Genomic DNA, 6000 nt, shown 5'->3' on the forward strand with positions numbered 1-6000 from the left:
TTAATACTTAGCATTAACCCTCTCATGCACACTGGTCACTACAGTGGACAGCTATTCTACAGCTGTTCTCCTGTATATTCATGGATTTTTTTTTTTTGATTTTTTTTTTTACACATATCTTTATTAAAGTTTTAAGATACTACATATCTTTTCTGACATGAATCGGTAACATTATGTAGATCTCTACTGACCATAAACCCCCAGAATCACAAGCCCTCCCCATAGTTTTCTCACAATTTATCAGTAAATACATGTTTCTGTGCGTCAAAAATTAAACGTGTGGTGTCCAGCTGAGTGGACATTTTTGCAACTTCATGAAAAATAGGTTCATAAGATTTTTTTTTTTTTTTCATTATTATTTTTTTTTTTATGTATTTTTTTTTAATATATTTTTTATTTTATTTATTTTTTTAAATTTATTTTTCAGAAGAAAATTTTCAATCACATTATTTTTTTTCATGCCTGAAGAGGAATAAAAACACTCAGGTAAAAATTTTGATTAAGGTTCTCATAATTTGTGCATGAAAGGGTTAAGGTAAAAAACCACATATACAGTCTTATGTTCGTTTTAGTCGTCAGCAGGGTTTTGTGGCTCCCGGTGTTTTCCTTTCCGTGGGAAATGGGTCTAAATGGCTCTGAGTGTTTAAGGTTGCCGACCCCTGACGTATAGGAAAGGTGAGGAGGAGGGAACAGTAATGTTGGAATCTGGGTGCAGATCTGAGCTCTGTGGCCAACAACTGACAAAGTGTTCCTGAACTGAGGAACGTGTCCAGCAGATCTGCATCTTAGTCCAATCTACGTTCTATAGCAGTCTGTCTCAAATGGGGGTACTTGAAATTGTTTTGGAAAAATACATTAAATAAGTCATCATGTACAGAATACAAAATAAATAATGAGGATTAATGCTGAATAATAAAACACACTAAATACATTCATATAATAAAACTGACACTCCTGACTGTATTTCATTTGAATGGTTTTAAAAACTCTGAGCCCCTCCTAAGCTTAAGTAACATTTTAAGAACAATTCTATTTTATATTATTCAAGATGAGTTTGAGTAATAAGGATACTATTTTTTTTTTTTGTTGATGAAAGGTTAATTTATTCATTAATGACCGATTCATTTATTTTTCTTATCAGTGAACGAGGGCACTTTTCAGTTTGTATTTTGCACACAAAATTTACTTATAAAGATTTGTTATTTTTAATATATTAAAGTTAAATATATGTTGTTTGTTTACAAACATTTGAAAAAAAAAACAAAAAACAAACACCTTTAACACCTTTGGCACAGGAACAAATTTTACCTAATTTTTTTTCAATCAAAAATTCTGAAGTGACAGTTAGGGGTACTTGGCTAAAAAAATATATATTTCAGAGGGTACTCCGCTGTAAAAAGTTTGAGAACCACTGTTCTATAGTGTGTAAAAATGTATCCAGATGTTGACTACAATTTGTGGTTTGATGTTAAAATTAGGAAAATAGTATTGTTTGAGTCTTGTATCAAGTTAGTGATAAAGGTGTAAAAGCACTGGGGGGTAGGATTAAATAAGTTTATACTTCTTCCTACTCCTTTTTGACCATGCAAAATTCAGACTTCTATGTGCTTGGCAATAGATTCTGTCCATTTGAATGTTTTATTTTGTTTTTATTTTGTTTTGTTTTTTTGTTTGTGTTTGGGGTTTTTTACATGTTCTAAATAAATAAATAAAATCTACATGGAAAATATCAGGCATTTTTTAGATTATGTGTATTATGATTCAGAAAAGTTAGTGAATGTGGGTTTTAGCAGGTCACTGATTTCACATCCAGCTTTAGTCTCCTCGTCTAACGTCTGCAGTCCTGTAGTAAGTTTTGCTGCAGAAAGAATGGATGGTCGATGCATATTCTTGTTTGTTTTTTTTTTGTTCAAAGTGTTTTTATTACACATTGAGTCATCCAGAAAAGCACAATACAGTCTTTTTTTTTTCTACCCAAACCCATGAACATTCCCACCCTGTTTTATGGTGCATAAAAAAGATGATTAAGAATAATAATAAATAAACAAAAAATAAGGAACTCAGACATTAGCCACAGACTCATACTGGGGGCGGCTGTGGCTCAGGTGGTAGAGCGGGTTGTTCAATAACTGAGGTGTTGGCGGTTCGAATCCTGCTCTGTCCTAGTCAGTCCATTGTGTCCTTGGGCAAGACACTTCACCCTCCCTGCCTCCAGTGCCACTCACACTGGTGTATGAATGTTTGGTGGTGGTCGGAGGGCAGCTGTGGCTACACATGTAGTTTACCACCACCAGTGTGAGAGTGAATGAATAATGGGTCAATAACACTGGGTTCCAAAAAAATGTTTTTTGCAAGTTGTCTAGGTTTTTTCAGCTGAATTCGGACCATTTTGCACCGCTAAATCCAAAAATGACATCTGTTTTTTTCAATCAGGTCAGGCTTTTTTGCTAATTTGATTTTGAAACATTTGATCTTCTCACAAAATTGATTACATTTTTGTGACTTTATCAGTTGATTTTTTATATAGTTCTCACCCAAAATAGGTTTTAAGAGAAAAAAAATCATTTGATCACTTGATTCCTGTTAGGTACAATGGTGTATTCACCGCAGATGTAGCAGAATATGTCAGGCTTATTTTTGCAAGATCTTCTAGTCGAAGCCATTTCATTCACCTGTAATATTAAAAAAAACATTAATCATAAATTGGCAAAAGTAAAATCTTCAGAACTCGTTTATTGCAAGAAATATGAAAGAATTTTGTATCATATGATGTGAAAATGCCCATAAATATAAGCAAAAATGTTAAAAAGCCAATATGTAGCATAGTTCAGAAAGTTGACCTGATTGAGCAAAATTAATGTGATTTTTGGATTCAGCACACCAAAATTATCCTAAATCAGCTCAAAAAACTTAATAAATTTGTTGTTGACCAGTGTAATGTAAAGCACTTTGGGTGTCTAGAAAGGCGCTAAATAAATCCAATCCATTCTTATTAAAATTACTCTGGAATAAGTGAGGGATGGACCTCTTTTATGTGATTCAGAACAGGTTCCCAGGTACTGAAAACACTTACTGGCACATCCTCTTATAGAATATTAATTTTTTCCTAATGTTAAATGATGTAAAAGATCCAGAAACCTCTGCCAAGTAAAATTATTTCTAAATTATATAAGTGGCTAGAGAAATCAAATGGAAACAACACATTATACGTTAGGTCAAAATGGGAGGATGAGCTGGGTATTGTCTTGTCTGAGAGTGATTGGTTTACAATGTGCAACACACAACAAACTTCTACGAGCTCTAAAAGATGGAGGGAATTTGGGTGGAACAGCCTGAACAGATTCTTTATTCCACCACATATCACTACTAAAGTTATATTATATTCTCATACATGATGTTGTTTCATCTCACGCCTTTATTTTTGCATTGATTTAACAGCATCATGTTACGTTATCCCTGCCCTCTTTATTCCAATTGATTTAATTTATTCGAAGTGTCATGTTTCTGCATTGTGGTACGCATCTCTCCTATGGTGTTGCTTCTGTTTTAGTGTTTTTACTTACATCTTGTATCCTGCTGTTGTGCCCTTTACTTGTTTGTCAAAAGCACTTTGTAAACTTTGTTTTTAAAAGGTGCTCTATAAATAAAGCTATTATTATTATTATTATTATTATTATAAAGTAGGGGACATCAACAATATTATTGGAGACAGTGCGGGCACAAAAATGCTAATCACTCTCACATTTTCTGGACTTGTATAAAATTGAAATCTTTCTGGCAAAGGCTTTTTGAAATAATTGAGGGTATTATGACCTTCACAATTCCTAAGGACCCCAAATTCCTTTTGCTGGGACTGCTACCTGGAAATGTATTAGAGACAGAAGACAAATACCTCTTTAAAATTCTTATAATTGTTTCCAAAAAGGCCATAACAAGGGTATAATAGAGGAAATCTGCTCCATGGAAACACTGACTTACTACCTATGACTCAAGGAACACATCTTCCTGAAGCGCTGGAGAAAATGTCTGGACTATAAACAAAACGATGCTCAGTTACTTCTGTCTGGGATTTAAATATTTTGTGTTCAACCAGTGACCCCTGGTTTGTGTGTTTTGTGTGTTGTATTGTCTGTTTGTTGAAAAAAACAAATAAAAAAGTCTAAAAAAAAAAAAAAAAGAAAAGATCCAGAAACCAAGATTTAAAGGTTGGTTGTTTATGTTTTCATTTAAGTACGATTAGTCTATGAGCTACAAGAGTGGTGAAGGCAATGAAAAGAATGTGATGTAATGCCAAATATTACAATTGTTGCCTCAGGTTCAATATGAGACCCTGTTGGGTCCATGCATATTCTGTATGTGGACCCTTTTGGACTGGTGTTTCAGACTGATCTCTATTAAAGCCGCTGTATGTCACACCAGTTCTTCTGGCATTTGGCGTGCTATACCTATGCATTTTTGACCATTCGCGTGTTATTCAACGCCATTTGATTGCGTGTTAATTTATGCCAAGATCTCTGGTTGACATAACCCTAACCCTGTGTGTGGTATTTGACGCATCGATTCAGGTTGGACAGGAGGGCTAATAACAGCATGAACATACACACGGAAAGCTTATAATACATACAGACAACACGCCAGTTAAAAGTGGTGTGTATATTTATGCCAGTCACCATATCAGGTTGGGTGTTTAAGGTTCTTTTCTGGGAATTTCAACACAAACTCTTTATGTGAGGAAAGCTTTGTGAATAATGACCATGAGCCCTGGAGTTCAGATTCATGGCAGGTTTCTACAGGTGGAATCAGACCCTGCTTCTTCATGTGTTTCTCAGTCGTTCGTCCTGTACTTTTGTGATGTGTCAACCAAGATTATACGTTTTGGATTTTTCATTGTAGTTTAATTTTATTTAGTTTTGACTTTTTTTCTCCAATTTGGTTAGTTTTAATTAGTTTTTAGAGCAGGTTTTTATTAGTTTTCATTTTTTTTCTAAATGCTTAGTTTTAGTTTTGTCGTATCTTTTCTCTTCTTCGCCGTCATATTCAAATAAATCCCAGACAGGACTCTGCTGCTTTCTCCCAACTTTAGTCTCCATGTTTCCAGGTAGAGTGGGAACGAAAAGACGACTATACGACAAGTGGCAAGAGGTGACGGACCGTGAAGTGGCATTTGGTGTCGCTAGCTAAAATTGCTAGAGTGAAATAAATGGCTTTCGTATCAATCCAACATTGACAAAGATGAAAACAAAGGGAATTTTATCCATAATTTTTGTACATTTTAGTTAGTTTTGTAAGCACACAAAACAGTTTCAGTTAGTTATTTTTTTCTCTTAAATTATACTTTTTATTTGTTTCAGTTAACGAAAATGTTTTTTCAGTTCTAGTTTTTGTCATTTCATTAGTTTTCGTTAACAATAATAACCTTGTTGTTATCTATGCTCCAGAGATCACTTACAGGTAACCCTTCTTTAAAATGATTGTCAAATTCAAACCCAACAGAAGAAATACACAGTTCAGTTGAGAATTGTTGTCTATTGGTAACAAATGAAGAATCTGTAAGAGTGATTTTAAGAAAGTAAAAACAATAGGATATATAAAAATAAAACAGAAATACACAGTGTTTTTAAGTGCTCATGAGTTTGGTCCTACAACCCCAAAGTTGTGAAAGTAAAAATAAAGCAGTCAATAAAATATGCTTTGACTTGCTTATCGTTTTAGACCTTGTGTCAACTCGTCACTCAATCAATCAGTCAAATTTTATTTATATAGCGCCAAATCATAAAAGTTATCTTATCATGACACTTTACATATCGAGCCGGTCGAAACCAGACTCTCAAGCCAATTTACAGAAACCCGACAGAATCCTCCAGGAGTAAACATTTGTGACTGGTGACAGTGGTGAGGGAAACCTTCCTTTTACCAGGCAGACTCGTACCCTGGTGTGGAGTCTGACAGTGTGATGCACTCATTCAGCCCAGCCTGATACTGAAGGACACAACACATGAA

The sequence above is a fragment of the Sphaeramia orbicularis genome, chromosome 8 (assembly GCF_902148855.1).
Source record: "Sphaeramia orbicularis chromosome 8, fSphaOr1.1, whole genome shotgun sequence".
NCBI lineage: Eukaryota > Metazoa > Chordata > Actinopteri > Kurtiformes > Apogonidae > Sphaeramia > Sphaeramia orbicularis.